General features: G+C 39.9%; 1 pseudogene across 1 annotated transcript; it reads right to left on the bottom strand.

The window, feature by feature from the left end:
* Positions 1-8636: 8636 nt before the first annotated feature.
* LOC308262832 (ubiquitin-conjugating enzyme E2 L3-like) lies at positions 8637-9467 on the bottom strand (annotated as a pseudogene). Its single transcript has 2 exons — positions 9219-9467; positions 8637-8853 (listed from the first exon to the last, which is right to left on the bottom strand). The product of its transcript is annotated as a ubiquitin-conjugating enzyme E2 L3-like (transcript).
* Between the last annotated feature and the right edge of the window lie 1349 nt (positions 9468-10816).

A 10816-nucleotide genomic window follows, 5' to 3' on the forward strand; every position in this document is an offset into this window, starting at 1 on the left:
AGGAAGCAAGTAAAAACACTGCAACATCCAACCAACAAGAAGAGACCTGTGCAATGTCTCCAGCCCCTTGGAAAGCCTCAAAGACAAGTCAAAGGAAAAAGTATCCTAATGATGCTCCCTCCTCAGCTCCCTGTGAAGACAGAGCCCCTCTCTCAGTCAGCCTCCCTTCTGGAATCATCTCTTTTTGACACCCTAGTGCATCATACTGCTAAGTGTGGGGGTTGAAATGGAGCCCTGCTGTGCTTGGGTCATTAGGAGCCTCATCTTCCTTCTGCCAATAACAGACAGCAAGAGGACATCCTCACTTCTCCAGAGAAAAAGCCTCAATTAAATATGCTCATTATAGCCCTGTGATTTTCCTGCTTTCTTCCAAATGCACAACAAAAATGAATGTGTTTCTGCTGACCTGAAACCTGGCCAGGCAGCACTTGGCCCAGGCTGAGGTGCAGGCTGACCGCCAGAACCCATGGGACATTTGAGGCAGCCTCACTGTCAAACGCCAGGCTTCGCTGCTGCCCCTCCAGCTGGTATCAGGTGCTGGCAGACGGCTGCATGAGGAACCCTGAAAAAATATCACAGTTTACCCGTGATCAAAAGGATAATGACAAATTAAGGTAAAAATGAGTTCAAATCTGTCCAATTCTGCCCCTAATTGGTCTCATCTACCATTCCTGGCTTCCTGAGTGCAGGCTGTGATGTGATGTGGTAGGCAGGGCAGGAAGCAGGAAGCCAGGACACTAGAGTTTGCCCACAGGCCTTGCCACCAGCTGGTTGTATAATCTGTTAGCCTCAGGTGCCTCGTGGGAAAAGAGGACACTGCTAAAGTATCACAGGCCACAGATTTTATTTTAAGACACGGTCCCTACTACCACTAACACTATCATCACTGTTAGCTAATATGTATCAAACATATACTCCACATCAGATAATGAGGTGTGATAAATTTCTGTTAACTCATTTAATCCTACAACAATGCTTTGTGGCTTTTTGTTATTTTTAATATAGTTTTACTGCTGCATTTTAATTATACATTATGATGAAGTTTAGAGGGACAGAGACACACATGCACATAGCACATGTTGAGCTTTACCACAGATCCCACTTCATTCCCTCCCTTTCCTCATACACAATATTGAGATTGGTATTAATAAATTCACATATGCACATAGTGCCAATTGAAGTATTTCCTTCATAAAGTTTCCTACCTCCCACCCAAACGCTTCCCTAGACCATATACTGGAGAAAAGCCAGGCTTTCAACAAATCATGTTGGGAAAACTGGTTATCCATTTGAAGGAAAATGAAATTAAACCCCAAGCCCTGCACAGGAGTCAATCAAGATGGATCAAAGACCTAGAAATTAGACCAGAGATCTTCAATTACTTGTCAAAGGCATAGGACCAATGCTTGTATGTATGGGTATTGGTAGAAACTTCCTCAATAAGACCCCCAAAGCTCAGGAAATTAAAATGAGAAATAGCTGGGGTGGCACTAAATATAAAAACTCTGAAAGAATCTAGTAATAATATTCTACCTATTCTGTAGATGAAGAAACCAAGATTTGGAGAGTGAGAAAATTTGCTCAAGGTTATATGAGTCAGTAAATAATAGAGTTTTAGGACTCATGCTTTATCATCACCACTGTGGTCTCCCAACAATATCTGTTACCAAAATCAATAAAGTAATATTCAACTTCCTTCAAGGCCTCCTTCTTCCCCTAACCACTTGGTTTTGGTCCTAGGCCCATGGTTTTATCTCTTTCAAATGTGTTTCTTATTTCTGTAACTGGCCACTTCTGAAGGCCTTGTCCAATTTAAAAATCAGCCCATCTTTGTTTCCTCTGACCTACCAGAGTGTTACTAGTCTATGTTTTCTCTGATCTTCATTAACTTGCCATGTAAGATCTTCATTTGGCAATAAATATCTTGCTACATTAAGTCATTTATTTTATGATCAGTTATCTTTTGGGTATCCTTTACTGCTATATCCTGACTCTATCTGATGTGAACACCTTGAAGATTAGGACGTGGAGCATCCCTCTCCGAATTACTCTTACCCCAGTGTAATGCTGTCTGTCAATCAGTAAATATTCATGGGATTTGTTGTAGCCTCTTCCTCAGCTCCAGGGTAAACGATATTCCTCATTAGTCAATGTCTACATAGCTGTGTGCATCCTCTATGGGAACCAGGGGATTAGAATTGTCAGCCAGAAGCCTCGTGGCCCACTGTGGCAAACACTCAGCTTTTGATGTACATAGAGAACTGGGGAAGGGCACTATGACCTACACCCATGCTCTTATACCGGCCTACACAAGTGACTTGTGCCAGAGCCTCACCATGTATGCACACCTCCATGTATCTGATAGATCAAGCTAACCTTCTCAAGTGATGCCCGCCAAGAGAAAACAGCTGGCAAATGTGGAAAGGATGATACCAGGCACCTGGCCCATTTAGATCAGCTTTCTGTGCCAGATCACATTTTGTATCAAGGCCAACATTGAGGGCAAAAAATGACTATATCTTCTCTCCTCTCTAAAATCTGGTCTGTGGGTTCCAGGTTTATAATGGTCATCTGTTGGGCGGTCTGTCCACAGCACCTGCAGCTCAAACAACCAAAGCCAGCAGTTGCCAAGGCCTTGGCACCTCTAGGGTACAGAAGCAATGCCAAGCTGAGAAGGTGATGAGAGTCCAAATTATCTTGTCACCTTTTTCAAGGTGCAATGCCAGAATGCTAAAGGAAAGACAAAAGTTATCCCATGCACATTATATATTACAAACATCATATATTTTAGCAAACAGAGGGAAAGATTCTGCAAATTGCTTTCAGAAGAGATGGTGTCCTTTTATTGTTTCCACAATAGTGAGACATTAATGACCCTCAATGTGCCTCTAATTACCAGCTGTTCTCAGTGTCATCAACAAAGCAAGCTAAAGAAACTCTGGCCAAAGTGAAGAAAAAAAAATAAAGTTCTAACCATAGTTTTTTTTTTTCTTTTTTCTTTTTCTTTTTTTTTTTTTTTTCAGTACTGGGGATGGAACCCAGGGGCATTCTACCTCCAAGGTACACCCCCATCCCTATTTTTTATTCTTTATTTTGAAACAGGTTCTCAACTCTTTGAAACTGAGTTGCAAATGGCCTCACTAAGTAACTGGGGCTGAACAAACCACAATCCTCCTGTCTCTGCATCCCAAATGCTGGGATTATAAGTGTACACCACCACACCCAACTCTACCCATAGTTTTAAAGTTGTGCTCCCCTTAAGACTGCTTTGAAGAAAGCTGTGAGCAAAAAGACACTGAGCAGAAAAATGGTAACAACAAGGGTAAACATAAAAACTGTTTTAAGTCTTTTAAAGATAATTAACTTTTTTTTTTTTTGGTACTAGGGATAGAAACAAGGGGCATTCTATCTCCAGGCTAGATCCTCAGCCCTTTTTTTTTTAAATTTTGAAACAGAAAAATAACATTTTTATTTGAAAAGTTGCTGAGGGATTTACTTAACTGTCTGAGGTTGACCTTGAACTGGTGATCCCCGTCTCAGCCTCCCAAGTGCTGGGATTACAGGTGTTCGCCACCACATCCAGTTATTATTGACTTGCTAAAACAAAAATAGTAACACCGTACTGTGGAAGTGATAATATATGTAGAAGTTAAATGTATAAATAATACAAGGACCAAGAAGAAAGAAATGGAATTATACTCTTGTTCAAATAACTTGATGTTTAGTGTTATAAAATCATTTGAAAAAAGACTAGAATATATTTAAGATGAATACAATAAAACCAAAGCATCTATTAAAGTAAAACAGGAGTTACAGCTACTTTGCCAGCAGAGGATATAATGAAATAAAATCTTGTAAAAAAAAAAAATGTAGCCGGGTGTGGTGTGCATATTTATAATCCCAGCATTTGGGAGGCTGAAACAGGAGGATCATAGTTCGCAGACAGCCTCAGCTATTTAGTGAGGCCCTTTGCAACTCAGTGAGACCCTGTTTCAAAATAAAGAATAAAAAATAGCACTGGGGGTATAGCTCAGAGGTGGAATATCCCTGAGCTCAATCCCCAATACTGCAATAAATAAATAAATAAATATAACAAAAAAAAATAAAGGGACTAAAATAGATAAAATCAAGAAAGATAAAGCTGAAAAATGTATTTAAATCTAATCATATAGATTATTACATTAGATACAAATAATCTAAACATCCCAATTAAAAGGCAGACATTGATCAATTATATCTTAAAAGCAAGACCCAAGTGGATATAGTGGCACACACTTATAATCCCAGCACTTGGGAGGCTGAGACAGGAGGATCGTGGTTCAAAGATATCTTCAGCTATTTAGTGAGGTCCCTTGCAACTCAGTGAGACCCTGTTTCAAAATAAAGAATAAAAAATAGGGCTGGGGATATAGCTTGGAGCAGCTGGTTCCATCCCCAGTACTGAAGAAAAAAAAAGACCCAACCATATACCATTTAAAAGAAGCCAATGCCAGGCATGGTGGTGTACACCTATAATTACAATTCTTGTTGGGCAGAAACAGGAGGATCGCAGGGTTGAAGCCAGTCTCAGCAAATTGGCAAGGCCCCATTTTGAAACTTAAAAAAAAGAAAATAGGGCTGGGATCATAGCTCAGAATTAAATGTCCCTGATTTCAATCTCCAGTACCACAAAAATTAAATCAAATTGAAAGAAACCAGTTTAAATGTAAAAGTATAAAAAGGGTCAAAGCTGAGGCAGGGTCTGGGGCCCACTCCACAGTGAGGCTGGGTCTGGGGCCTGCCCCACAGCGAGGCCGGGACCCAAGCCTGCTCCACAGAGAGGCCCGGACAGGAGCCTGCTCCACAGCAAGGCCAGGACCGGGACCTGCTCTACAGCAAAGGGCCAGCGGGTCCCTGCAACCGTGCGGTCAGGACGCACTACTTTACCTCATCCCTCAGCAGACTCCCAGATCCAAGTGGCCTCTATTAAAAACACTTAGTTGTAAATGGATCATCTAATCAAGGTTACTAACCTTCTGGCTTTCAGGATTACAGTCAGTGGGAATCAGTGATGAAAATAAAAGAATTTCTAAGGCAGAAAGAAATTGTAAGTGATCAGATGTGGAGAAGTAGAAACTCTAATACATTGTTGGCAGGATTACAAATTAGTGCAACCACTTTGGAAAACAGTATGGAAGATCCTTAGAAGAACGAATATGAACTTATCATATGATCCAGCAATACCACTTCTGAGTATCTACCCAAAAGAATGAAAACCAAACTACCAAATGAATGCATGAATATCTATATTCATAGCGGCACAATTCATCATTGTCAAACTATGGAACCAGCCAAGATGTCTATCAACAGATGGGTTGATTACATAACTATGGGATATGTACACAATGGAATTTTACTCAGCCATAAAGGGAACAAAATTATGTCATTTACAAGGAAATGTATAAAACTGGAAAACTCAGGCGGGACATGGTGGCTCATGCTTGTAATCCCCGTGGTTGGGAGGCGGAGATAGGAGGATCCTGCAGGTTCGAAACCAGCCTCCCTGGCTTAAGAGACTCTGTTTCCAAATAAAATATAAGATTGGTCTGGGAGTGTAACCTGGAGGTAGAAGGGTTCCATCCCCAGTACCACCAAAAAAAGAAAGAGGAAACTCAAACCAATAGCTTTATCAATAGTTCTTACCTTAAAAAAGGAAAATAAGGCCAAACGAATTCCAAAGGAAATAGAATAAAGAAAATAAATATCAAACAAGAAATCAATAAAATAGAAAGCAGAAACACAATAAAGAAATTCAAGGATATTGAAAGTGGTGCGTTAGGAAAATTAATTGCTTAACCTCCAACAAGCTGAATACAGAAAAAAATAAAATAAAATAAAATACAAACTGAGAGCCGAGCGTGGTGGCGCACGCTTGTAATACCCGCGCTTGGGAGGCAGAGACAGGAGGATCGCGCAGGTTTGAAGCCAGCCGTGCGCGCTGGCTTAGGAGACCCTGTTTCCAAATAAAAATGTAAAAATAGGTCTGGGAGTGCAGCCCGGAGGTAGAAGGGCTTCCAGGAACCCCAGTACCACCACAAAAAAAAAAAAAAAAAAAAATACAAACTGAGAGATGAGAGTGGTAACAACTAGAGATTCTAGCACTATTAAATAGTATGTTAAGCCCAGGCATGGTGGCACATGCTTGTGATTCCAGCATTTGGGAAGCTGAAACAGGAGGATCCGGGTTCACAGGCAACCTCAGTTATTTAGTGAGGCCCTTTGCAACTCAGTGAGAACCTGTTTCAAAATAAAGAATAAAAAATAGGGCTGAGGATGTAGCTCAGCGGTAGAATGCCCCTGGGTTCTACCCCTAGTACCGCAAAAAAAAAAAAAGGTAAGTTAATGTTAGAAGCAGTTTTAGTCTAATAAATTCAACAACTAAGATGAATTGAATAAGAACAATAATAAAAGACACTATATTATATTTAAAAAGAAGTGATACTAGTTTTATACAAACTCTTTCAGATAATTGGAATGGAAAGGAATATTTCTCAGTACAAACTGGAGGAGAAAGGAATACTTCCCAGACCAGCATTTGGTACTCTGATACCAAAGCCAAATGAACACACTGTAAGAAAAGTAAAAATAATATATTTGGTTAACATAGATGCAAAAACTATATAGTTTCAGAAAATTGAAATTAATAACACATTGAAAAGATAACATATCAAGATTAAGTAAAGTTTACTCTAAGAATTAAAGGCATTTTAACAGTTTAAAATAAAATCATTATATTAAGAGTTTAATAGTAATACTAATAAATTACTGAAACATATTTGATTCCAGGTATCTAATATTCATTCCTGATTTAAAAAAAAAATCTGAGAAAACATATATAGGATCTCCCTCAACTCTTAAACAGATTTTTTCTATTAAAATAATAATATGTAAGCCAAGTGTGGTAGTACACACTTTTAATCTCACTATTTAGAAAATGGAGTCAGGAACATTACAGGTTTGTGGCCAGCCACAGCAACTTAGCAAGGCCTTCTGCAACTAGTGAGAGCCTCTTTCAAAATAACAGGACTCAGGGTATAGTCAGAGGTATAATGACTCTGGGTTCAGTCCCCCAGTATCATACACACATACAAAAAAAAAAAAAAAGAGTGTGTGTCTTTGGAAGGTTTCAGTTCACAAGATCATAATATAAAGAAATATTGCATTTTAATATGAGAGATATAAATAATAGGAAGCTAAAATATAAAACCAGTACCATGTGTGATAATATCAACATCCATTAAATATTTAGGAATAGATGTGATAAGAGATATTCAAAATTTATACAGTAAAATATATTACTGAGATAAATAAAAGAGGACATAAATAAGCCTTACTGTCTTCATAGATTTGGAATAATAATATTATTAAGGTATTAGTTCTCCACAAATTGATTTATACATTACATGCCATCTCAATCAATATCCCAGCAGGATTTTTATTTCAGCTTAGTTTATTATAAACTGGCATGCTGACTCAAATGGGGATGTAAGGACCTAAATAACCTAAGCAATTACGAAGAACAACAAAGTTGGTCTTATACTACCTGACTTCAAAACATATTTTAGTTACAGTAATCAAGATAGTGTGGTAGAAGCATAAAGATAGACCAATAGATCAACACTGCAGATTAGAGTACAGAAATAGGCACATTTATGGTCAATTGATTTTTGAGAAAGAGAAAAGGTAATTCAAAGGAGAAAAGATAGTTTCTCCAGTCAAGTCAATGGTACCTGAAAATTAGATATCCATAAACAGCAAAAAGTAACTTTATTAAAAAATTAACTCAAGCTGGGTGTGGTGGCGCACACTTGTAATCCCAGTGCTTGGGAGGCTGAGACAGGAGGATCGCACAGGTTTGAAGCCAGCCTCAGCTACTCAGTGAGGCTCTCAGCAACTTAGACCCTGTTTCCAAATAAAGTATAAAATATGTCTGTGAGTATAGTGCAGAGGTAGAAAGCCTCTGGGTTTCATCCCCAGTTAAAAAAAAAATTAACTCAAAATGGATCATAGATCAAAATGTAAAACCTAAAGCTATAAAACTTCCAGAAGCCAGCGGTGATGGTGCACGCTTGTAATCCCCGCGCTTGGGAGGCAGAGACAGGAGAATGGCACAGGTTCGAAGTCAGCTGCGCTGGCTTAAGAGACCCTGTTTCCAAAAATAAAATAGGTCTGGGAGTGTAGCACGAAGGTAGAAGAGCTTCCAGGAACCCCAGTACCACAAAAAAAAAAAAAAAAAAAACCTTCCAGAAGACACATGGAAGAAAATCATTGTGGCTTTGAATTTAGGCAAAGATTTCTTGATATGGCATTAGAAGCAAGACCAGTAAAACAATAAATTTATAAAGTACACTTCATTAAATTAGTAGACTAAATTAAAGATAGTCTTTCTTTTTAGAACATCTGAAAATTTTAATCCTTTCTTTACAGGTTACATAGACCACTTTTGATTAAGAAAACTGTAGAAAGTTAGTAAAACTGCCACAAGTGGACGCCAGCGGTGGCCAGCGCTGACTTCCACAGAATCCTGCTTTGTGGGGTGTCTGAATACGCTATTAGGAGTCTCTGCTCACACTCGATGGGATCACTCGAGGCAGATTTTAGTCCACAGGTCTCTTTTCCCCATATTTCTTTATAAAATCCTCAGCGTTCTTACAGAATTTTTTATGGTCCTTAGAGTATTCTTCAACTAGGTCAGCCTGGAGACAGTACTCAGGCTGGGGGTGGCTCACCAGTGCTATGAGGGACTGAATTACTTGGTCAGTCTTGGTCGCTGGCTTCCAGTTCTCAGCACTAATCACTGGTAGGCAGACCTGCCTGGAAGGTTGAAAATAGAGTTAGGGAGTTTAGGAGGGAGGTAAAAACACCAAACAGGTTATCAGAGACCGCTGCTTTATTCGGACCCGGCCACTCTGGAGAGTCAGCCAGCCGTGGGGGAAGGGACCGATGGGCCATGTGTCTGGAGAGTTGTGCATAGTCCTGATTGGCCAGCTAAGTCACGTGGTGGATCAGAGGCACCAATGTTTTATAGGCATGCCGATTCTCTCACAACATCTGTAGTCTCGCGATGTTTGGTGTCTCGAGGCACCTAGATTCTCACGATATCTCAACTTCTGGCTTCCTGGGTTCCGCCTCCTGTTCCCGCTGCTGAGATCTCGTGGGGGAGGGACCCAATTTATCACTGCCCTTTTTCATCGATGTTTGGGTGGTAGAGCTTTGTTTTAAATGTGATCTTCAGTGGTTTGAATGGATAATCTGCTGGAAAGTTGATTTCAATTCTGAAGGCCCCTTATCATAGGGAGGTTGTCAGGAACAATAAGCCCTTGCCAAGTCAATAAATTAGCTTCTTCAACCTGGATGTGAGGGAAGTTTTTCACTCCATATTTTCGGATTTTTTCAACGTCCTTCATCAGCCTCCTACTGGCTGCCATCCTGGATCTGGTGCTGCTCATAGTCTTAGTCTTTAAAAATAATATTCAGGGGTGGGAGTGGTGGTGCATGCTTGTAATCCCACCATTTAGGAGGCTGAGACCTGAGGATCATGGTTTGTAGACAACTTCAGTTACTTAGCGAGGCCCTCTGCAACTCAGTGAGACCCTTTTTAAAAAAAAACAAAAAAACTAAAAATAATATTCAGGAGAGCATGATGCATAACGAATCACACCTGCTCCCCAGAGTCCTCCAGAACGCCCCCCCCCCCAGGTCCAGGGAAAAGCTGGAGGGGGTTGCGGGGCAGCGGCCTTCCTTGCAAATTACAAGCCCTCACTACAGGGCCAGGAGCAAAAGGAAGCTAGCCTCTCACACCCACCACCTTTGTGGCCTGATGGCCTGGCCCATATGAACCTCGACCCACCCTGCAGGTTGCTGCAGAGTCCTGTCCAAACTCTGTGGGCCCAGGAGATCTCTTAGGGCCTCCTAGGACTCGGCACCCTTGGGTGGCAATGGGTGGTGTGCAAGAAAAATGGGGCTGCCCCCGAGTATGATAAAAATAGCTAGAAAATAACATCTTGTAAGTGCCCATTTTTAAAAAAATTAGAAATGTGTTTTGGCTAACCCCAAAGCCAGTAGAATGCAGGAAATTATTAAAATCAGAGCAGAAATCAGTGATATAGAGAAAAAAGAATACAGAAAATCGACAAAACCAAAAGCTAGTTTCTTGAAAAAATTAACAAGATAGATAAGCCACTAGCCAGCTTAACCAAAAAAGAATCAATCCAAATTATGAAGAGATGAAAAAGGAGATATTACCAGTAACAGTGTAGAAGTCCAAATGATTATCATAAACTACTTTGAAAAACTATACTCCAAAAAAATGGAAAATCTGGAGGAAATTGACAACTATCTAGATAAATACAACCTTCCTAAACTAAGTCAAGAAGATACAGAACACTTAAACCAACCAGTAGCAATCAAAGAGATTGAAATAGCAATAAAGAGCCTACCATCAAAGAAAAGCCCAGGACCAGTTGGTGGTTTCCCAAGTGAATTTTATAAAACCATTGTAGAAGAGCTAATCCTGATACTCCTCAATCTATTTTGTAAAATAGAAAAGAAAAAAAGAAAAAAAGGGGACTCTCCCAAATGCATTTTATGAAGCCAACATCATATTAATATCAAAATCAAATGAAGACAGCTCAAGGAAGTAAAATTACAGACCAATATCATTGATGAACTTGGAGGCAAAACTGCTGAATAAGATACTAGCAACACACATTCAGAATCACATCAAGAAAATCATACACCACGACTAGGTAGGGTTTATCCAAGGGATGCAAGTCTG

This window comes from Muscardinus avellanarius, assembly GCF_963383645.1.
Source record: "Muscardinus avellanarius genome assembly, chromosome: 5".
NCBI classification, from domain to species: Eukaryota; Metazoa; Chordata; class Mammalia; order Rodentia; family Gliridae; genus Muscardinus; species Muscardinus avellanarius.